The following is a 23,530-nucleotide window of genomic DNA, read 5'->3' as shown; positions in this document are numbered from 1 at the left end:
AGGGACCTTAATTTCAATTTCAATTTTTAGCATGCATTTAAACTTGTGATGTCATTCTCTCTGTCATCAGATTTTTCCCCTGGTTTTGTTTTCTTCTTCTTTTTCTGGAATATCTACTATGCAATATCTGTTCACTAATGGAAGCCAAGATTCTGATTCATTCTTTTGCAATTATCATATTAGATTATTGTAATATCTTTTATGGTGAATCAGATGAAACACCATTTCCATATTTTTCTTAGAATTAAAAATAGAATACAATTATGGGATACTTGATGTTTCAATATTTGCATTTCCTTTAAATGCCAAAGTTTATTGCCACTGAACTACAGCATTAATATTTGGTTGAACCTTCTGTTTTATACAGAAATGATTGACTCCTAGAATCAATTTTTTTAACTGTTCACAAAAACTTTGAAAACTGGATGGATACTTCAATGACTTACCATAAGGATGAGTCCTCCAAACACTGAACTGTAACAATTTGGCATTTGTCAGGACCTCTTAGAAGCTCAAGAGAGCTTTTAGCCCCTTCCTACTCCAATCATATAGTGAACTAAACAGGGTTTCCCAGAATGTATTGAGAATTTTCATATGGACTTCTTATACCCTTCAATCTCAGTAGAAATTCATTACATCATTCAAAAGTTTTTTGAGCATATACTCTATGCTAGGCACAAGGAATACAGAGTAAACAAGATAGAAAACATTCTTGCTTTAATGGAGCTTATATAATTATATCTTCTGAATTATAATTGCATGAAAGTAAGAATAAACTTTCTCAATAACCTTCCCCTATCCTGTCTTAACACCTGAAGAAACCTAAAATCTCTGTCTCCTATAGAGACAGAAAAAAGGTTTTTTTAGTCATTCGCACTTTGGCCAGTGAAAACTCCTGAAGCTTCTGAGGCAAAGGACACAAGCCCCTCCCAGCTTTATCACAAGGCAAAGCAATGACAAGGAGAACCCAACCATTCTCTAACCAGTGGTCCTTGCTCAGCCCTAGGGCTCCTTGGGGAGCCTATCCTACATTATCATTTTAACTGGAGGTTTTCTGTGGATGGCAATGGGGCTGAAGAGAAGGTAGGCACTGGCTGCTTAAGTGTGTTTGACTACTGCTGAAAGGTGTGCTGAAGACAACTGGCCCAGGGCTGGGGGTTTCCAAAGGCCTTTAATGTCCTCAGGGAGCTTTGGCTTTGACGCCAAACACTGACTTTGATCAGAACATTTGAAAGCTGATCAAACTCTCACCAGCCTCAAAAACTGACTACATACTTGCCTGGAAATGAAAATGATTTCTACTTGTGTCCTCGGAGCCCAATTATCCAGGGACACACCCCTCATAAGATTGCAGCCTGGATGGCTGGGCTCATCCCACATGGTGGACTTGGGTCTTCACTATGATTGTGTCTCAAGAAAGAAATGGAAAAAACACCCACTCATCAGGTGTCCCTTGTCTGCAGACCTCCTGTAAATCAGACAAAGCTGAGAAGCGACCAAGAAGATCACCTCTGGATAACCAAAATAGGTGTCACAATTCATTACTGCTGCCTTGACCATGACTGAGTTCTCAATGTCTAGGTTCTTCATTCACACACACCTCTAACCTGTATGGCTACTTTCTGTTGTTTCCCTGAGCACATGTTAGTTGAAGCTGTTGTTACAGAAGGACATGAAGTTCCTGACCATTATTTGTGAATGCTCACTCAGTATCTATTTGCTCTGTGTTTACACATAATTCTGGCAAGCTCTGTTTCTGTTCTCTTCAATACAGTTTAACTGTGTAGATGTCCAAAAACCCTTTTTATAGTTAGTGACCAGTATTTACAAGTTCTTACTCCATGCCTATCAGCTCTGTGTTCCAACAGCATTCAGCAAAGCTTGGTTTTGGCTATTTTGCTGTTTATTTCACTGCATGAACACAGGAGTGAGTGAATTTTGCAAAAGATAGTTACAATGACAAAGACAAGAAGTGATAATTAACAACCTTATGAGAGGAAATAGAATAACCATAACATTGTATTAATTTTAGACCAACATCAAAGAAAAATAACAGTATGTTTGAGGCTATTAGCCCTATATGTCTTACAGTCCCTGAAAGCAGTTGTTAGTGCCCAACACATTAAATGATGGTCTTATGATGGTATCTATGAAATCAATAAAGGAATAAAATTATATTCAGTACATTTTTTAAGAAAGTAGAAGACAACGCAATGTATTTTATCTAGTTTTCCATGTAAGTGGATATAATTTGGCACTTGAAGGGTTGAGTTTTTGTTTTAATGATAACAACAGCCACTACCCTTGAGTGCCTCTTCCATGCAAGGCAATGTGCCAGGTGTTTAAGATAAATGGTCATTAAATCCCGCTGAACACTGAGCCTGCAACATGGCCAGGCATGCATCTGAGAGGCTTGGGGAAGGCAGAGTCTTTCCATTGTAGCTTTGCCAGCAGATTTTATTTTGAGAACTAAAGACTTACACATTGCCCTTCTCTTAAGAAGGCAGGGAGGCATGTTCTGATGTAATTTATCATATTGAGCTGATGTAGTTAGATAAGCTTTAATAATAATAATAATAATACCACCACTCTTAAGTATCTGCCCTATGCAAGCAATGTGTCTGGTCTTTAATATAAAATACCTTTACTCTTGCCAAGTAGTTGTTACTGTTCCCATTTTACATGGTGAGAAACAATGGCTCCAGGGGAGTATCATCTGCTTAAGGGCAGTAGGTGAAATATAGAGCCAAGATTCAACTCCTGTTGCCTAAGACCCCAAAGCCAGACTCTTCCCAATCCCAGACAACTCCAGTTAGAGATGAAATCCCCTTAAAGGCACTTTATGGTTCCTGAACAGTGCCCTAAGGGAGTCACCTCTATAAGGAGCTTTCTGGTACAGTGGAAAGTTTCCTATTTCTATCCCTCTTCTCCATGGAAAAGTATATTCAGCCAGGAGAAGAAAGCCATACTGTATCCTAGGAGTCTGATCCAAGGGAGAATTTTAATCATCGAAGAGGAACCCAACTATAGAAATTCCCTGACGTCACCAGCTGAGTCCATCCACCTCTCAGAGTGGCCTGGTCCTCCTCCACCACACTCAAGTTCTTTCCCTGCCAGCTGTAAACATCCTAAACATGGTCTCTGGACCTTGGATGGAACTTTTCCTGGGGCCAACAGAAAGAAGGTGCCTGTGGGGTTTGAAGAGCAGCCCCAGGCACAAGTCGACTCCATTCTGCAAAAAAGTGAGCTGGATTTTCTTATTTTCCTACTCTGAGAGTCCAGAAAGGTCCCATGAACACAACATGCCATTACTTCCTTCTGCTGTAAATGTCCTTCTCATTCCTTGTCTAACCTAAAATCCATGGACATCATCTCCTTGATTCTAGGCTCTTAATGGCAATTGATATGTTCTACTGAGGGGACAGGAATCATACAGGAAAGCTCTGCAAGCCCTGATACCAGAATGAGAATAATTAGCACATTCTCTCCTGGGAGAAGAGACACATTAGAGAGCTTCGTCAGCCTTGGGTGGTGGAAAGTCTTGGGGTTCTTATGCACCCCACATATTTTAACAATCCCTACTGCCAACCTCAGTGAAACATCTAAATACTGAATACAGGTTTTTAAAAAAAGAGGTTTTTTTCAGGTGGGTTTTAACCAAGGGCTCAGTTAACAGTCTTGCTGTTTGTTTATTGTCAAAAAAGCCTAGCAGAGGTTATCCAAGTCTATGTCCCAAATTTAGGGTTTATTTGATAGCATCATAATTACCTATCAAGGCCTGGAGTTGTATAATGGCAAAGCTTTCCATTTCCCACCTCTACTGAAGTTGCACCAAATTGACACCAACTTCCTCCATAGCTCCCTTTTCATGATTTCCTGTGGAGGTTGGAATGGAGACAGCCATACAGGTCATATTCAGGATGGCTCCCTTTGCAACAGAGGAAGCACAGAAGACAGCCGTAATATAAAGAGGAATTGTCTTGTCTCCTCACTCCCTGCACCACACCCTAATAAATGCACACCCTTATCAGGAACTCTGTAGCTTATTTAGCCACTTTCTGGCTCTAGACCACAGCAGCTTCTTTCTCTATGCATCTAAGACTTATAGTCCTTGCCCATCAGCTCAGTCTTCTCTTACTGTGGTAGGCAGAATAATGACCCATCCACCCTTCACACACAGATGTCCTCATCCTAATCCCCGGAAACTGAGAATATGTTAGTTTACATAGCAGAAGGGACTTTGAAGATGTGATTAAATTGAGGACATTGAGATGGAGAGAATATCCTGGGCTATGTGGATGAGTCCAGTAAAATCACAAGAGTTCTGCCAGGTGGAAGAGGGAAGGAGAAAAGAAGGTAAGAGTGCCGATGCAGTGTGAGAAGGACTCAACTGGCCATTGCTGGTTTGGAACATGGAAGAAGGGGGCCATGAACCAACAGCACCTGCCAGGGCAAATGGAGGGAGCCAGGCAGTGAGTACCTTGTCACAAAGAAGTACTGTAAAGAGAGCATGAAATTTACACTACGTTTGTAGGATGTTAGAATTAGAAGGGAACTTCAAAATCTCTCAGTCCAATAGATAAGTTTGACCAATGTGAAACACTGGTCCAAATGATTTTCTCAAAGTCACACCATTTGGGTTAGGGGTGGGAATTAGCATTCCACCTCCTCATTCCCAACATTCTTTCCACTACCCCCCATACTGCATCCACTGTTCAAACAAAACACTCTACAGAATCAACCACAACTTCAGACAAGGTTAAACAATAAGCAATGACAACTATAGGTAATTACTGGATTTTTGTCTGTTTGAACTTTGAAGCATTTAAAATTTTTTATTTCATGAATGTTGTTATGTATCTGATTTGGGCTTTATTTTTTAGCAATTGACTTAGCTTAAGTGGCAGCACTAACCTTTATTTTCCTGCAGATAAATTGCCAATATCCAAAATGTTGGCCTAGGAACTGTAAGTGGTTCCTGCCTGGTCATGGAGCCTCTCACTACAAATCATGTTAGCCTTGCAGCAGACAGACATTCCATGTTCTCCTCTGATTCAGTAGCTGTGTCCAGAGGACCAGAGCTCTTACCTGATGTTGCCAAGAGATAAGCCATGTCCTGGCATCTCAGAGCCTCAGTGACACCTGGAAAATATAATTAATTCAAGCCAAATTCTCTAACATTCCCTCTCTTATAAAACAAAGATAATAATACCCATCTTATTAAACTCTTGAGAATAAAACAGATGACATGCACATAGTGCCTGACATACAGCTTTTTTTAAAAAAAAACAAAACTGAGGGACTCAGTTTTGCTTTTTGTTTTATTTCAGTATGATTTTAACATTAGTTTTCATGCTCACTCTTCATGCAACATCTTTAAGATAATTTTATATCTAGTTTATTAATTAAGCACTGATGTCCCCCTCCTCTAATGTTCACAGCAATCCACCTGATTAAAGGTCTTGGCAAACTTCATCCTCCTCAGGGTACACTTCCTTCCTCTCCCTGGCAGCCACTGCTGCCCTCCCTCCCACAGTAGGGGCTCTACTGCCCTCTGAAAATGGCTTAAGGAAATGATTCAAAAGCAATTTATTCTCTTCCCGTGTTCTTCAGTAAACTCGATGATGGAAAGCTTTGGTCTCTTTCCTTCTTTACATAGCACAAACAATTTTTTAAAAGCACTTTATGCTTTTAGAGTAGTTTTAGATTCACAGTAAAATTGAGAGTGAGGAACAGAAATTTCCCACATACCCCTAACTCCACACATGCATTATCCATAGCCCCCACAAGAGTGGTATATTGCAGTTAGAGCTGGGCAAGATGGCGGAGAAGTAGGGAGTTCTGTACATTTCACTCGCCCCCATCTCTCAAAAGGAGAAGGCCTGAAGCCACAGGAACAGTTAAAGAATCCAGGAATTTGGGAGGAAAAGGAGACAGAGTCCACTGATAACATCTTATCGTGTGAGTGCGAACTTGGGAAGATAAAAACAGGCCAGGACTGGAGACACAGAGGAAAGGGAGGGAGCCCTCTTTGTGGGGAACCACAGTGAGTCTAGGGGGAAAAGGAAGAGTGGCTCAAACTGTTCAAGACACTGTCCCTGTCGCTGGAGAAGAGAAAAACCTCGGATCAGGACAGAGGGATGCGGTTTCCTGACCCTGAGCGGGAAGCACTGGTCCCAGGCTACCCTGGGAGAAACTGCTCCTCGCTCACCAGCTCAACCTGGAGGGGAAGCGGGGCACCTGATGCCGTGCTGCTGTGCTTCTGGCTTGGCTTGATTCCCAGTGGGGAGGTGAGAGGCTTGAAACTGCTGGGAGGGACTCGGCCTGTGAGTTTATATTTCAGGCAATATCAATGGGAAGTGCGGACTAAGATCTGAAAATGAGGCCTGACTTGGGATATAGAGCAGAGCCCACCTTGGCTACACCCGCCGCACAGGGAGATCGGACCCAAAAGAGTAAGTTGCAATGCTTGGTTCAAGAAGGGAGTGGGGCGCTGCCATTTTTCTCCCCACAACCACCAGGGTGAGACCTCAGGGAGCCACCTGTGGGACGCAGTGGAGGCTAAGACCTGCCTACACCAAACCACACCCATTCCCACTAGAGAGCTGCCTTTTTTTTTTTTAACTGGAGCCCAGGGCATGACCAACATGGATGCACTGCCGTGATTAATTCTAGATCAATTCTTTCTATTCAGATATATTTTCTCCTTTGTCTCATTCATAACCCTCCACTCTGCTGGACTGGGCACTCTGGTCACTGGTTTGCTTAAACAGTCACATTTAATCCATTCTCTAAATGTATATTCTACACCTCCACCGCTATCTTTCTCTCTCTCTCTCTCTGGAGTAATCAGACTATATAGTTTCACTGAGTAACACTATCTTCATTTCTTTCTCCTTGCCTCTAAACATATTCTCCTCTTTCTCTCTCTGAGTTAAACCTTTTTCCCTTTCTGTTTGCGTGTTTGTTGGATTTGTCTGTGCGTTTGTGTGCCTTTGTTCCCTGTGCANTCCCCAAAGGCAAGGGAATCAAGAGCAAAAATGAACTACTGGGACCTCATCAAGATAAAAAGCTTCTGCACAGCAAAGGAAACAATCCATAAAACTAATAGACAACCGACAGAATGGGAAAGGATAGTTGCAAATGACATATCATTTAAAGGATTAGTATCCAAAATCTATAAGGAACTCGCCAAACTCCACACCCGAAAAACAAACAGTCCAGTGAAGAAATGGGCCGAAGATATAACAGACACTTCTCCAAAGAAGACATCCAAATGGCCAACAGACATATGAAATGATGCTCAGCATCCCTCATCATCAGAGAAATACAAATCAAAACCACACTGAGATCCCACCTCATGCCGGAGAGTGGCTAAAATGAGCAAATCAGAGGACTCTAGATGCTGGCAAGGATGTGGAGAAACGGGAACCCTCCTACACTGTTGGTGGGAATGTAAACTCGTGCAGACCCTCTGGAAAACAGTGTGGAGGCTCCTCAAAAAATTAACAACAGAACTCCCCTATGACCCAGCAATAGCACTGCTAGGAATTTACCCAAAGGATAGAGGAATGCTGATGCATAGGGGCACATGTACCCCAATGTTCATAGCAGCACTCTCAACAATAGCCAAATCATGGAAACAGCCTAAGTGTCCATCAACGGACGAATGGATCAAGAAGATGTGGTTTATGTATACAATGGAGTACTACATGGCAATGAGAAAGAATGAAATCTGGCCATGTGTAGCAACATGGATGGAACTTGAGGGTGTTATGCTGAACGAAATAAGTCAGGCAGAGAAGGACAGACACCATATGTTTGCACGTATAGGTGGATTAGGAGGAACTTAATGGAGGACCATGGGGGAGGAGAAGGGGAAAAATAGCTGGGGAGAGTGAGGGAGGCAAAGCATGAGAGACTCTTGAATGCTGAGAACAAACTGAGGGCTGATGGGGGTGGGGGAGAAAAGAAGGGGGGTGATTGGCATGGAGGAGGACACTTCTGGGGATGAGCATTGGGTGTTGTATGGAAACCAACCTGACAATAAACTTAAAAAAATATTGCAGTTAGAGCTGATGAACCAACATTGACACATCATAATGCCCAAAGTCCATAGTTTGTTTTAGGGTTGTGAATATTAATAAAGGGAAACGTCAGTAGAGTTTGGAGACCAGAAGGGGGAGCCATTCCACTCAAGGTCACTTATAGGAAGGACTCTCAAGTATAGACGCCAACAGAAGAATCCTCTATAGGTAAGAATCACCAATTACAGATCCAATGGAAAAAGATATACATTGCCTCTCCTGTAAGAAATCAGGTACCCCTACAACTCAGCCAATGAGAAACTGTCATCACCCTGAAGTCCTGCTTTTCTCCAATGGACTTTGCTTCAAATCAAACCCTCCCAAAATCTTCCTTTTCCATAAAATAACTTTCCTCTCCTTTGTTGAACTTGCCTATTAGGATGTCGTATTTTGCATGTCCAGAATTTCAATGCTCTGCTCTTCACAAATAAACCCATTTTCTTGGTAAAATAACTGACAGTTTTATTTTTAAGGTTAACAGGGTTGCTCTTGCTTTTGTGCCTTCTATGGATTTGGACAAATGTATCAACATATATCCATCAACATAGCACCATACCCGGTATTTTCACTGCTCTAAAAATCTTTTGATATTTTGGCTATCTCCATAATCTTACTGTTTGCTGAATGTCCCATACAATATGTAGCCTTTTCAGACTGGCTTCTTTCACTTACAAATATGCATTTAAGTTTCCTCCATCTCTTCATGGCTTTATAGCTCATTTCTTTTTACCATTGAATAATACTCCGTTGTCTGGATGTACCACAGTTTATCCATTCACCTTCCAAAGGACATCTTGGTTGCTTCCAAATGTTGGCCATTAGGAACAGAGGGGGAGAGGAAGCATTCTACAGTCCTATAGTAAGGGCTCAGATTTTTAGTGGGCCCACGCTTCTTACTATAAACTTCACATGTTCTCAGTGTTTTGGTTTTGGTTTTTAGAATCAACTAAAGCTGGAGATTTCCCTTCTACCACGTAGAAGGCTTGAGCTGACTGGACTTGGGTATTTCTCTTCCTCTGGTCATTTAGGCTCCTATAATAGCCCAACAGTTTAGACTCTAGTTAATTAGTCTCTGCTGAGGACACATCTTATTAAGAAATAAGCATGTTTCAAAAGGGTTCCTTTCTCCTCCATAGAATCGCAAGGGGATTTTCTTTGGTACTTACTGTGAGAACCTGGTGGCGCTCTGAGAGGGAAATTTCACAGGACCGTGGAACACCCCTCCCCCCACAGGGACTAGGTCCCCCTGGAAGTTTTAGCTCTCACAACTGTCCAGCCATTTGTCACAATTCAGGTTATCCTACCCCATCTCCAGTTCCTGGCACTGGTTCTTCTGAGTTTCCCCTTGTGACTCTCCACCTGGTAAGCCCTTACTTCTGGTATTTGTCTCTCTGTCTCTCCAGTCTTGGGGGCAGGGTTTTCACCTCTGTCCTCACCCCTCTTTAAGGTCCTAGAATAGTTGATGATTTTTCACTCTGTTCACCTTTTTATTTGTTACTATGACTTTCCAAACTTCTTACATGTGGAACCCAGTACAATCAATGAATTTTCAGTGGAAACAGTCCAACTAATTGGACAGCTCTGAATCTCCCCCAAGGCTGAAAAAAATGGATTTATGATGTTGCTACTCCTATAGTTGTTGTCATGGTGGTGGTGGTGTGGTTGTTGCTGAGTCTATACTGTAAATGAATTGTATAGAAGCAATAAAGTTAACTTTTTGAAAATAATTTTTAAGATCTACTCTGTTAGCAACATCCAAATTTACAATGTGGTGTTATTTACTATAGTATAATGCTCTATATTACATCCCCAGGACTTATTTATAACTGAAAGTTTGTACCTATGGACCTCCTTTACCCATTTTACCCACCCTCTCTCCCAATCCCCATCCCCTACTGGCAACCTGTACTCTGTACACCCCCTAATCTGTACTCTGTATCTATGAGTTTTTAAAAATGTTTTTTCCCCTTAAATTCCTCATATAATTGATATCAATATGGTATATGTATTTGTTTGACTTATTTCACTTAGCAAAATGTCCTCATAATCCATCCATGTTGTCACAAATGGTAACATTCTTTCCTTTTTATGAGAAAATAATATTCCATTGTATGTATACCACAATTTATTTGCCCATTTATCTATCAATGTACACAAATTGTTTCTATATTGTAGCTACTGTAAATAGTGGCAAAATGAACACAGGAGTGCATATATGTTTTGGAGTTGCATTTTTGTTTTCTTTAGATAAATACCCAGAGGTGGAATTGCAGGATGATACAGTATGGTAGGTCTGTTTTTAATTTTTTGAGGAACATCCATACTGTTTTCCACAGTGGCTCCACCAATATACATTCCCACTTTAATGCTCAATAGTTGTCTATTCTTTACATTCTCACCAACCATTGTTATTTCTTATTTTGTTTTGTTTTGTTTTTTTGCTTTTCTGTCTTTCATTTTGTTTTCCTAATAGCCATTCTAGCAGGTTAGACTGGGTCTCTGCCCATTTTATAACTGAATTGTGTTTTTTTGCTTGTTGCTTTGCTTTTGCCATTCAGTTGCATGAGTTCTTTACAACAAAGAACTATAGCCTATAAAGAATTTATACAACACAAAAAATATCCAGCTAAAAATGGACAGGAGGGGCACCTGGGTGGCTCAGTCGGTTAAGCATCCGACTTTGGCTTAGGTCATGATCTCACGGTTCGTGGGTTTGAGCCCTGCATCAGACTCTGTGCAGAGCCTGCTTCAGATTCTGTGTCTCCCTCTCTCTCTGACCCTCCCCTGCTCACACTGTCTCTCTCTCTCTCTCTGAAATAAAATAAAATATTTTTTAAAAATAAAAATAAAAATTGGCAGGAGACATGAACAGACATTTTGCCAAAGAAGACATACAAAAGGTCAACAGACATAAGAAAAAATGCTCAACATCACACATCATAAGGGAAATGAAAATCAAAACCACAATGAGGTATCACCTCACACCTATCAGAATGGCTAAAATAAAAAATACAAAAAACAACAAGTATTGCCAAGAATGTAGAGAAAGGAGACCCTTCTTATACTGTTGGTGAAAATGCAAACTAGTACAGCTACTCTGGAAAACAGTATGGAGGTACCTCAAAAATTGAAAAATAGAATTACCATATGATTTAGTAATTCTACTACTGGATATTTACCCAAAGAATACAAATACACTAATTCAAAAGACATATACACTCTACTTTTGTGCAGTATTGTTTATAATAGTGAAGCTATGGAAGCACCTCCAATGTCTGTTACTAGAAGGACAGAGATGTGGTATACATATCTATGGAATATCACTCAGCCATAAAAAGAATAAAAATCTTGCCATTGCAACAATGTGGAAGGATCTAGAGGGTATAATGCTAAGTGAAACAAGTCAGACCGAGAAAAAAAAAGTACCATATGATTCCACACATATGGGGAAATTCAAAAACAAAACAAATGACCATGAAAAAAAAGCAAAGGAAAAAAGAGACTCTTAAATATAGAGAACCAACTGCTTGTTTCCAGATAGGAGATGGCTGAGGGGATAAAAGAAATATGTGAAGGGAATTAAGAGTATATTTATCTTGAGAAGTAATGCATAATATATAGAATGTTGAATCACTATATTATAAACCTGAAACTAATAAAACACAGTATATTAAATATACTGGAATTTAAAAATAAATTAAAATAAAATGGAATTAAAGTAAGTTAGAAGAATTTTTGACCAGATGTGGGTTTATGATGAGCTTTCCACTATAGTTGTGATGAATGCAGGGGCCCCCTGACATGTACTTCTTCTGTAGTTTGTTCACTTTGCCTGCCAGACAGCAATGTTCAGGGCTTTGTGGGAGATGATCTTGTGGGACCTGGTGCTGGGCCCTGTATCCAGCCATGAACCTGTGTACTCAGGCACTGACAGCAGGGAGGAGACATTGCTACCATTCTCCCAATTGAGGTCGTGGCTATGAGGCAAAAGACTGGGGGACACGAGATCTGATGTGGACGGGTGGGTCTCTACATGCCAAATTAAGAAATAAGATTACAAAATCAAGAGGAAAATAGTCAAATTACTAGTTTAAAATCACTATTTTCCTTGGTGACTTATTTTTTAAGTTTATTTCTTTCTTTTGGGAGAGAGAGAGAAAGAGAGAGAATGTGCGGGTGAGGGGCTGAGAAAGAAGGAACATGAGAGAATCTCCAGCAGTCTTGGACCTGTCAGCCCAGAGTCCAATGTGTGGCTCCAACCCAGGAACTGTGAGATCATGACCTGAGCCAAAACCAGGAGTCTGGCACATAAGCCACTAAGCCACCCAGGTTCCCCTTCCTTGGCGATTTATATATTAGCCTTAAGTTGGGTGATAGCTGGACATAATCTAAACAATCTGCACACACAAACGTCTAAACTTCCTTGAATACACTTGGTAAATCAGGGATAGACTCCGAGGAGAATAGTTTTGTAGTTTACATGAGAAAGAAAAACTCACCTGCCTGCCAGTCTGCCATGAGGAGAGCGACTTTATTTATTTATTTATATTTTTAATATTTATTTATTTTTAGGAGAGAGAGAGGACGAGTGGGACAGGGGCAGACAGTAAGACACATACACACACATACACACAGAATCACAAGCAGGCTCCAGGATCCAAGCTGTCAGCACAGACCGTCTCCCCAGCTCCAACTCACCAATCTGGAGAACATGACCTGAGCTGAAATGGGACGCTTAACTGACTGAGCCACCCAGGTGCCCCAAAGAGAACGAATGTTAAGACCCCAATTCCTGAGTCCCAAACTTACTCCCTCACGGTGGAGACAGCACCAGGAGTTAAGCGAGAGGAAACCTGATTAGAGGCATCTTGGAAGCTAGGAGTCCCCAACACAGAGGCACAAAAGTGGATGCGAAAGAGACGTGGAAGAAGGCAGGTGTGTTCTCTGAAACGCAAAGGCTTCTGGGGACTGAGGAGAGGGATGCACCGTTGCCCGGGTACGTTGCTCGGATCATATACAATGTACCCGGGCAGGATTTCTGCTCTGCCTGGGAGTACCACCTAACTGGGGTCTCTGCCCACCAGCCACAGCCCGTGATGCGGTCCACACCCACTGTGGCTGGAATACCAGACTTGCCGCCACAAGCACGCTTCCGCGCTGGGACGCGCTGGGAAAGTGTGTAGAGGCTGAGGCTTAGATGCTGCTCGCTCAGACCCAGAGATCCTGGGAACAGTGAGAAGCTTTGCACTCTCCGTGCTGAGGGCAGCAATCAGGACCTTGGACCTCAGGGCAGGAGAGGAGCAGAAAGATCTGTGGAGAGGTCCTAAAACCCTCCAGTTGCGATGGGTCTCTGCCCGGGATGCTATTCCCCCAATGTCTGCATGACTAACTCTCTCCCTTCCTGCAGAACTCCGCTGAAACATCACCTTCTCACAGATGACTTCCCTGAGCACTGCATACCAAATGGTATCCCTTTCGGAACACTATCCACCTTTATTCGCCTTTATTTTACCCAAAAAACTTATCACTATCTCTAATATTATATACTAGTTTTCCTCTTTTGTCTATGCCCTTCCATTAGCCTGTAACTTTATGAAGGAAGTTACATGTACCTTTAACTATATCCCAGGAGTCTAGAAAAATTTATTGAACATGATAGGCCCTCAATAAATACTTGCTGAGTTGTAAATAAAGAATGAAACTTCGAAAGACTCTGATTTTAATCTCTAAGTTCATCTTTAGCAATGTGTCATATAATGAAATGTAAAGATCTCACTTTTTGTTTTTTCTTTCACTTATTTTGAGAGAAGGAGGAGAGGGCCAGAGAGAGAGAGGGAGCCCAATGTAGGGCTCAATCTCATGAAACCGGAGATCATGATCTGAACTGAAATCAAGAGTCAGTCGCTTAACTGACTAGCCACTCAGCCGCCCTGAGATCTCACTCTTTATTATTTTTTATTTTTTTTAACATTCATTTATTTTTGAGAGAGACAGACAAAGCATGGGTAGAGGAGGGGCAGAGAGAGGAAGACAGAATATGAAGGAGGCTCACTTTCCCAGGTGTCAGCACAGAGCATGACATGGGCCTCGAACTCACGAACTATGAGATCATGACCTGAGCCAAAGTCAGACACTCAACCAACTAAGCCACCCAGGACCCCCTAGATCTCACTCTTTAAAAAGTCTATAGTTTTTTATTTGATTTGCACTATGATTTAAAAATTATGAAGAAGAGCATTTTTAGATTTAAAAAGCTTAGGGACACCTGCATAGCTCAGTCTGTTGAGCATCTGACTTCAGGTCAGGTCATGATTTTGCGGTTTGTGAGTTTGAGCCCCACATTGGACTCAATGCTGTCTGTGTGGAGCCTGCTTCAGACCCTTTGTCCCCCTCTCTCTCTGCCTCTTCCCTTCCTGTGCTGTCTCTCTCTCAAAAATAAATAAACATTTTTAAAAAGCTTTTAAAATTATACTTTAGTTATTCAGTTCCAGGTGTTTTTGTATGGAGATATGATAAAGTGATATCTATAATTTTTTAGCTGGTAAAATGAGATTTTCTATGAGGCTTGTTATATGATCCTTTCTCATAAATATTTTAAGGATATAAGAAAACAGGTTTTCCCTGAGACAAAAATATTTATGTATATCTATCTACCTATATCTATAGGCAAAAATAAATTGCTAATTATATTTTTCATATATATTATCTTTGCCTGTAGTTAATCTTGCAAAGACTAAGAGAGGGCAATAAAGTTTCCAAATACAATTTTGTTTCTGTGAACTACCCTTTGCATGCTAAACATTTTTAGTTTACCATATTTTTATTTTTCACCTTTATAAACAACTTTAATAAAACCTAAATACAGAATTATATACTTTGAACTATATTTCAGTGAGTTTTACCAAGAGTATGCCATATAGCCATGTAACAACTATCCATGTAACATAAAAGATATATTTTCATCATCCCAGAATGTTCTTCATTTCATTTTGAAGTCAATATTCCCCAAATCCCTGTCTTACACAATCACTGATGTGATTTATATCACTGTGGATTCATTTCTCCACATACAGATATGTATGTATTCTCTTGTATTTGCCTTCTTTCACTCAGCATAATGTTTGGGAGATTTATTTATATTGCTGCATATATTACATATAACTATTTAGGGGATTAATTGGCTATTAATTGGCTATTAATGCTCAAGAATGGGAGGGTGAGAGTTAAGTAGCATTCCACTATATACCAAAATTTGTTGGGTGGTCACATGTATTATTTCCAGTTTGGGTTATGTAAGACATTCTTACGGACATTCACGTACAAGTGTTTCTATGAACAGCTGAAGTCATTTCTCTTGGAAAAATAGCTAGAAATTATACGGTACAATAGCCAAATTATGGAAAGAGCCCAAATGTCCATTGATTGATGAATAGATAAAGAAAATGTTATATATATATACATATATATATATATATATATATGATGAAATACTACTTGGTNAGAGAGGGAGGCAAACCATAAGAGACTTTTAAATACAGAGAACAAACTGAGAGATGCTGAAGGGCCTGGGGGGTGGGGAAATAGGCTAAATGGGTGATGGGCATTAAGGAGGCACTTGTTGGGATGAGCACTGGGTGTCATATGTAAGAGATGAATCACTGGGTTCTAGTCCTGAAGCCAAGACTACAATGCATGTTAACTAATTTGAATATAAATTTAAATAAATAAATAAAAATTTAAAAAAGAATCATATCGTAAAGGCCTGTTGTAACTAAATGGACTATGCCAGTTTATAAATGGCTATGCCATTTTACTCTCCCAGCAGAAACTTATGAACATTTTCCTTACTCCCCACATCCTTGACAAGGCTTGGTATTTTCAGCCTTTTTAATTTTAACCATTCTCATTATAGCACTACCTCATTAATAGATTTTAAGTTTTCTCCCTTATGATTGGTGATAATTGAGGAGCTTCTCATGTACGTATTAGCCATTTGTTTACCTTCTTTTGTGAAGTTCCAGTTCCACTATTTTGCCCATTTTTAATTGAGTACATTATCTTATCGAGTTGTAAGAGATCTTAATGTGTTCTACATAGAAGTCCTGCTTCCTTTCAGAGCACCATTTCACTCACCTGCTCACACTTCTCTCCTTGAATCTTTCCTTCTGCAGGAAGCCAGATGCCATGAAATGAGGCCACTCAAGCAGGCTGTAGAGGGGTCCATGCGTCAAGGAATGGAGGCCTGTCAGCAACCAAGTGAGAGAGCTTAGACATGGTTTCTTCAGCCCCATGGGAGCCTAGAGATAACTCTAGATCCAGAGTCATTTGAGGACAGAGGGCTGGACTGCAACCTCAAGAGAGACCCTGAACCTGAACTACCCAGCTGGGCCTCTCCTAGATAGCATACCCTCAGAATCTGTGTGAGATAATACATATTTGTTCTTCTGAGCTGCTAAGTTTTATTCAATTTGGTACACAGCTGTGGATAACTATTATCCATTCAAACCCCAAGAACTGTATTTCAATCCCCAAATCTGGATGTCATATTTAGGGCATATTTAGGGCTAGATATACAGACCTGAGTTCAAGTTGGAAGCCACAGTTTCCAGAAAGGATGCAATACCAGAATCCTTTCTCCTCATTCCTAAGCCCAGGTAAGATTAGGTACAGTGCCATAAGCTGTTTCCACTTCATACTAAATTAAGTCCTCCTGTTCTCTCTCATTATTGAGTGCTTTTTACAGCCAGCCTCTTTCTCTTTGAGCTCTCAATGCTCTCTATCCTATAGCTACTATTTTAACATCATGCTCTGCCTCTAAGATTCTCATAATAGGACTAAACCATGTGGACCAACCCACATACTTGAATCTTCTGTACAATATCCCCCAAGCCATCTTATAGTGTACTTTTATTTTTTTTAATGTTTTTTATTTACTTCTGAGAGAGAGAGAGACAGCATGAGCAGGGGAGGGCCAGAGAGAGGGAGACACAGAATCTGAAACAGGCTCCAGGCTCCGAGCTGGCCATCAGCACAGTGCTCGGCGCGGGGCTCAAACCCACAGACTGCGAGATCATGACCTGAGCCAAAGTTGGATGTCCAACCAACTGAGCCACCCAGGAGCCCTTCTAGTATACTTTTAAATTATGAGATCACTATCTCCTGGGATAGCTCATTCTATCTTTGGATTATTTTCTTACAAAATTCCTCCAATAGTGAGAAGAATTCACTAGCTCTGTACTCCTGCTTCACTTGGTTCTCAAGAGATTTATCCTTGGGCTGACTCTCCAGGGAGAATTGGCTGTGACTGAGAACACATCTCTAAAGCAAGGACTGGTTACTTTGGAGGTTTAAAGCAAATCATACTTTCTTTGCATGATACTCTAGCTTGACTTGGTTTCCTCTGAGCCATCTTATTAGCTGGATCCAGTCTACAAAATTCTCTATTTGTTCTCAAGAATGTATCTGGTATAGGGGAGAAGGCTCTTTAATTATTTGGATATTTAGATATTTCTGCTCTGTTTTTGAAACTTTTCTAGATATTCTTGTAGCAGCTGCTGCATGTAAGTGATGGATAGACTAACACATATTCTGTGCTTGTCTTCAGTAGGGCCCTGAGCCAAGTGCTATCAATCTGGGGTCATCTCTCCTACTCAGGCTTGCCAGAAAAATGATAAGATTAATTTTTTCCATAAAAGGGGCAGGGTGGGTACTCTAGAGACTTCCTGGAGAGTTTTTAGTTCTTCTGTAAATCTAAGAAAGTTATGAGTATTTTCTTGTCCACTAAATGTGGTCAAATCTTGTACAAAACCCTTAACAGAGCCCACAAAGCTATGTGTAATGTGGCCCCTGACTATTGTTCCAACCACAATTCTCACCATGGTCTCCTTCTCACTCTGAACTGTGGCATTCTTTCAGTTCAGAATCTGCATGTTCTTCCTATTACAGAGCCTTTTCACATGCTATTGCCTTATTTCAGAATTCCCGTATCTTCTTTATTCTCAGTTGACTCTAATTCATCTCTTAGATCTCAGCTAAGTGTTGCTTCCTCAGAGAAGCGTTCCCAGATAACTACCCCCCTGAATCTAGGTTATAGTTCTTTCTTACTTGATATCAAAAAGTAGACATACCTTCCCTTCAGTTCACCATTTCAATTTTAACTTATATGTTTATTAGTGTGAATATTTGATTGTTAACTAACCAATCCTCCTCCCCATTCACACAGGGATTGCATTTTGTTCTCCTTGTAACACTTAACTTAGAATCAATAGTATGTGTGTAGTAAGTGTTTATTACATGAAGGAAAGGGGCAATTAGAACTCATTTTGATTAAAAGTATCCTTTGATACACAAGAGGCTATACACAAGAGGCTATAACCTAACCTAACCAGAGAGAAAAGCTTTCTTGGGAAATAATATATCCTATTACATATCTAAAAATGAACAATATTATGTCAGAAGAAAAAAGCAATTGGGGAAGTAAGAAATACAAGAGCTCGAATGAGCCAGTCATTGGATTAGTTCTAGTAAATTATTTCTTCTCTGCAAATGAGAACATCTGGTCCTTCTGTTCAAATATGGGGATTCACTGATGACATGATAGGAGCTTTAAAACTGAATAGGAAATGGACTTATAAAGTAGCAGTTGGATACCACACAACTCTTGTGAGATAACAAGATCTTTTTCAGAGCATCACTGAGAAAGACTACCTTTGTCTGAGAGTGCCTCCTCAATCACTTGTGACTGGATGTCTGGAAGTGGCAAAATATCCAGGTGCCAGAGGTGAGGATTTGAAAAGGAGAACTGATGCCAAGTCAGAGAAGTATCTTTAAGGTTATTTATCCTTTAGCCTCTTGAAGATTGGACTTAGGGTATGTCCTAGGAATGCAATGCAACTCCACAGAACCCTAGAGAAACCAGAAATCTGTGTCACATACACCAAACCTGGGAAGCTGCCAAAGAATGCTGGGCCTGTCTGTAAGGCAGGTATGAAATCTAGGAGATGGTGCTAAGCTCGGCTGATGCCCAACAGTGATCAAATAATCTAGCCTCATCCAGATTCAAATGTTTAAGCTCTAATGCATAATGTGATGGCAGTTTTAGATGGGGTCTTTGGGAAATAATTAGGTTTAGATGAAGTCATGAGTGTGGGGTCCTCATAATGGGATTAGTCCCCTTTTAGGAAGAGATGCCATAGAGTTGCATGTGCTCCACCCTCCCTTCTCTGCACCATGTGGATACACAATGAGAAGGCAGCTCTACAAGCCAGGATGAGAGACCTCACAAGAAACTGTCTGTTTTGGCATCCTGATCTCCAATTTCCAGCCTATGTAACTAAGAAATAAATGTCTGTTGTTTTAGCCACGGCAACCTAAATACAGAGGTGAACAGAGCTGAACAAAGGTGATACAGAGATAAACAGGAAACACATGGTTCCTACTCTCATGGGTGGATAAATAGGGAAAATATCAATTATTAACATAAAATATAACTCATAACAGGAATATACACTGCAGGAATGTATAAAAATGTAGCCTAGCCAGAACAAGGGGAAACACTTCCTCAAGAAAGAAATTTAAATTTAAAAAGTCTGGGTGGCTCAATTGGCTGAGTGTCCAGCTCTCGGTTTTGGTTCAGGTCATGATCTCACAGTTTGTGGGTTCAAGCCCTACATCGTGCTAACAGTGCAGAATCTGCTTGAGATTCCATCTCTCTCTTCCTCTCTTTGCCTCTCCCTGCTTGCTCTCTCTCTCAAAATAAATAAATAAGCTTTTAAAAAAAAGAAAGTAAATTTTTTAAGAAGGTTTTATTAGAGATCTGAAGATTGAAAGGCTATCATGGGAGAATTAAGGGGCATTCAGGCGTAGAGCCCAGGGGCACAGTATAGTACCCATAGCATGATGGAGCCTACTCATATCAGCTTACGCAAGCCACTGTTAGCAGCTCTTCCCAACTTTGTGTTCAGTGATAGCTCATTGGTAGCTGGAAACCAGACACAGTGGTAATATTTACACAGTAGAATTTTGCAAACATTACAAACCAGGCCTTTTCTTTCCAGACTGCCATCAGCTGATAAATATTTACTCCATACAACTGTAAAGTATGTTTAAGAAACAGAGAGTATACAGCAAAGTTGAGACAGAGAGTGAAAGATAATGTGGAAAGAGATGAGGCTAAAAATAGACTTGTATGGATGGTGCCTGATCATCAGTTTTTTAAAAAGCATACTCAGGTTTTACAACCAAGAATGAGAGCAACTAGGTGATATTTAGAGTGTTTTGTAAACAATACTAAGAGGTTGTTATTTATATTAAGATTAAAGTCAGGGAGAGGATTCTGGGAGGCTGGCATAGTGGGAACCACAAGGAATCATCCACCCACCTAGGCAAAATTGCACTTGCAGAATCTGTCTAACTGTTTTGAAACTGGAGTCTCTTGAAGGCTTCCAATATCCAAGAGAAGACTTGGTCCATAAATTGCAGTTAATTTTGGTCAATTTTAGCTCTTATCCCAATAGCAGTTATCCATCTACTCCCTTCATTAGCCTCATGGCAGGCAACTGTGCAGATGTTCCTGGAGCAGCTTGCACACAGCTTCTGGGAGCTAGGGTAGGCTAAAAGGATCCTGTTCTACAAATACTGGGAATATGCTCTCTGATTGCTGCTTCTGATCACTGAGGGCAAACACATAAGCAGGCAGCCATTATTGTTATACTTCCCCTCACTGTTTCAAGCCACATGCATCTCCAGCTAAAGTTACTTCCAAAGGATTTAATGGGCCAGCTGCCTTTTCCCCTTTTNGGGGGGTGGAAAGCAAGCTAAGTAGAAGAGAAAATAAGTGACCATGAATCCCCAGGGAAAGGCTTAGATAAGACCCGAGAAGACCTTAAATGTACACCTAAAGCTGGTCCTTGGCACAGAGACAGCCTACCATAATCAAAATAACAAAAACAGGGATGCCTGGGTGGCTTAGTTGGTTAAGCATCTAACTCTTGATTTTGGTTCAGGTCATTATCTCACAGTTAGGTTTGTGCGATCGAGCACTGCACTGGGCTTTGCACTGGCAGTGTAGAGACTGCTTGGGAGGGAGACTCTCTCCCTCTCTCTCTCTCTGCCCCTCCCTGCTCACCTGAGTGTGCTCTCTCTCTCTCAAAATAAATAAACTTTAAAAAGAATAAATAAGAATAAAACAAAAATAGTCAATCCTATAGAAGGGGGAATCTAATTTCCAATTTTTTTTTGCATTATTAGATTCAAATATCTAGTTTCAACCAAAAATCATGAGGCATAGAAAGAAACAGAAGCTTCTGCCCATTCAAAGGAAAAAATAAAACAAGAGGAACTGTCTTTGTCTTTGATAAAGAAATGACAGTTGATCTATGAGACAAAGACTTTTAAAAAACTGTCTCAAGATGCACAAATAACTAAAGAAATAAAAGAAACAATGAAGAAAAAATGGAGATATCAGTAAAAAGAGAGAAAATTTAAATGAGCAAAACAAAAATAAAATTCAGGAGCTGAAAAGTCTAATAATTGAAAGGAGAAATTCACTATAGGGGTTCAAGATATTTGAGCAGGCAAAAGGAGGAATAAGTAGACTTGAAGAATAAAAAAGGAAGAATAAGTAGACCTGAAGATATGAAACTGAGGAACAGAAAGAAAAAGATCGAAGAAAAGCAAGTAGAGCCTATGGGACAGTGGCAAACCATCAAACAGACCAAATTGCACATTGCTGGAGTCCCAGAAGAAGAACAGAGAAATGGGCAGAGAGCATATCTGAAGGAATAATGCCTGAAAATTTCCTAAATTTGACGAAACACTCATTAACACACTAAGAAGCTCAATGAACTTCAAGTAAGATGAATTCAATAGACCCACACCAAGATATATGATAATCAAACTTTTGAACACCGAAGACAATATTTTTAATGCAGTAAGAGAAAACCAACTTGTCACATAAAAGAGATCTTCAAATAGAATATCATATTTCTCATCAAAAAATTTTGGAGGCCACATGCACCCCTGTTTATTGAAGTATTTACAATAGGCAAGATATGGAAGCAATCTAACTATCTAAGGAGATGAATGGATGAGCAAGATGTAGTAGACATCCACAATGGACTATTACACAGCCATTATAAAGGATGAGATCATGCCATTAGTGACAATATGGGTGGCTCTAGAGGATATTATGCTAAGTAAGTCAATCAGAAAAAGACAAATATCGTATGATTTCATTCATGTGTGGAATCTAAAAAAGAATGAATATATAAAAAGCAGAACCAGACCTACAAATACAGAGAACTATCTGATGGTTGCCAGAGGGGAGAGGGTTGAGGGCTGGGGAAAATGGGTGAAGGGGAGTGGGAGATACTGGCTTCCAGATGTGGAATGAATAAGTCGTGGGAAGAAAAGGCACAGCACGAGGAATACAGTCAATGGTACTGTAATAGTGATGTATGGTGAGAGATGGTGACTACACTTGTAAACATAGCATAATGTATAAACTTGTCCAATCACTATGTTGTACAACTGTGACTAATGTAACATTGTGTGTCAACGATACTCAAATAAAAAAAGAAAGAGACAGCAAATTTTGGAGGCTGAAGACAATGGGACAATACATAAAAATCACTTTAGGGGCGCCTGGGTGGCTTAGTCGGTTAAGCGTCCAATTTCACTTAGGTCATGATCTCGCGGTTCGTGGGTTCGAGCCCCGCGTCGGGCTCTGTGCTGACTGCCAGCTCGGAGCCTGGAGCCTGTTTCAGTCTGTGACTCCCTCTCTCTCTGACCCTCCCCTGCTCACGCTGTCTCTCTCTCTCTCCTAGAAATAAATAAAACATAAAAAAAAAATTAAAAAAAAAATCACTTTAAAAAAATGTCAACAAAGAGTCTGGTATCTGGCAAAACTGTCCTTCAAAAGTGAGAGAGGGGTGCCTGGGTGGCTTAGTCGGTTAAGCGTCCGACTTTCGCTTAGGTCATGATCTCGCAGTTTGTGGGTTCGAGCCCCGCGTCGGGCTCTGTGCTGACTGCCAGCTCAGAGCCTGGAGCCTATTTCGGAGTCTGTGTCTCCCTCTCTCTCTGACCCTCCCCTGCTCACGCTGTCTCTCTCTCTCGCTCTCTCCTAGAAATAAATAAAAATATTTTAAAAAAAAGTGAGAGAGAAATCAAGACATACTCAGATAAACAAAAACTGAGGGAGCTCCTTACCACTAGCCCTGCCTTGCAAGAAATGCTGAAGGGTGTTCTGCAAGGGGAAAAAAAAGGACACTAGATAGTAACTCGACACCGTATGAAGAAATAAAGATCTCAATAAAGGTATACACATGCATAGTAATAAAAGCTAGAATAATTTTAACAATGAATTATAATACCAATTTTATTTTTTACTTGATTCAAGAGATGAATATATTTTTAATTAAAAAAATAGAATAAAAGGGGGGTTG

General features: G+C 40.4%; 1 long non-coding RNA gene across 1 annotated transcript in view; it reads right to left on the bottom strand.

Annotated features, from left to right (window-relative positions):
• The window catches only part of LOC144229103 (uncharacterized), an 84,026-nt gene that overhangs the window by 33,545 nt on the left and 26,951 nt on the right, over positions 1-23,530 (bottom strand). The window contains exons 3-4 of the long non-coding RNA XR_013334353.1: positions 16,221-16,329; positions 5,089-5,142 (exon numbers count right to left, since the gene is read on the bottom strand). This is a non-coding gene — a long non-coding RNA (uncharacterized LOC144229103). The remainder of the gene's footprint in view (positions 1-5,088; positions 5,143-16,220; positions 16,330-23,530) is intronic.

This window comes from Crocuta crocuta, unplaced genomic scaffold, assembly GCF_008692635.1.
Source record: "Crocuta crocuta isolate KB4526 unplaced genomic scaffold, BGI_CrCroc_1.0 scaffold233, whole genome shotgun sequence".
In the NCBI taxonomy this organism is placed as follows: Eukaryota; Metazoa; Chordata; class Mammalia; order Carnivora; family Hyaenidae; genus Crocuta; species Crocuta crocuta.
This window is presented reverse-complemented; position numbering and strand designations above follow the sequence as displayed.